Raw genomic sequence first — 1009 nt, forward strand, 5'->3', positions numbered from 1 at the left:
ATATATGCATTTTTATATATACATGTATGTATGCGTATATGGGTACCGGACGTCACCAACAGTAAGCAACATGAAATACAAAACAAATGGGAAATAGGACAAGTAAAATAAAGAACGACCCTTCATCAGCTGTCGGCTGTCCATCTACTCTTCATTTCGAGCATTGAACGACAATATGAGCCTTGGAAGACAATTGCTCCTATAAGTACCAAAATAAAATTTGGGACAGTTGGGAACAAAACCCGACAGTGGAGACATACCAGGAAACCGAACGAGAACAAACATGGAGGGTCGTTAGACCAAAACGAGGGTAAAATAGCGATATATATATATATTGGCAGTCTCATTAGTAGTTCTGTTACCAGCTATATTCGTAGTATCATGTTAGCAGTTATTTTGTCATTCCGTTTAAAAGGAGTCGAATTCAAATAGCACGTGAATTATCTTTTTGAGTTACATCAAGAAAAATTTGGTTCAGTGCACACAAGTCCAGATAGACTCATACGTCTACAAACACGAGCACACACATACAGATACACAGACATTCACACACATACATATGTTAAACGCATTCCTATGTTAAGCACCTGGACACGCGTCTCATGCGCAGAAATACTACTTAATCACAACTCAGACAACACCAGTACAAACAACTGCAACAGCATCAATAACAACAACAGTAACGGTAGCAACACCAGTGCAGAAAGAAGATAGCGGCGGAACGTTGAAGAAGTAATTGAACTTAAGAGACAATAGCTTGTCAATCGCTATTTGTCATCATTTGAAGGAAAACTTGTATGTGCTTAAAGAAACTGTCATTATCACAGATATCATGTCTTGAGATCAGAATGTCCGGTTTGCAATTGCTTGTTCGCAAACACAATAGTCGCAAAATGTAAGTGAATCTATCTATCTATCTATCTATCTATCTATCTATCTATCTATCCATCTATCTATCTATCTATCTATCTATCTATCTATCTATCTATCTATCTATCTATCTATCTAT

The sequence above is a fragment of the Octopus bimaculoides genome, chromosome 6 (assembly GCF_001194135.2).
Source record: "Octopus bimaculoides isolate UCB-OBI-ISO-001 chromosome 6, ASM119413v2, whole genome shotgun sequence".
Lineage (NCBI taxonomy): Eukaryota > Metazoa > Mollusca > Cephalopoda > Octopoda > Octopodidae > Octopus > Octopus bimaculoides.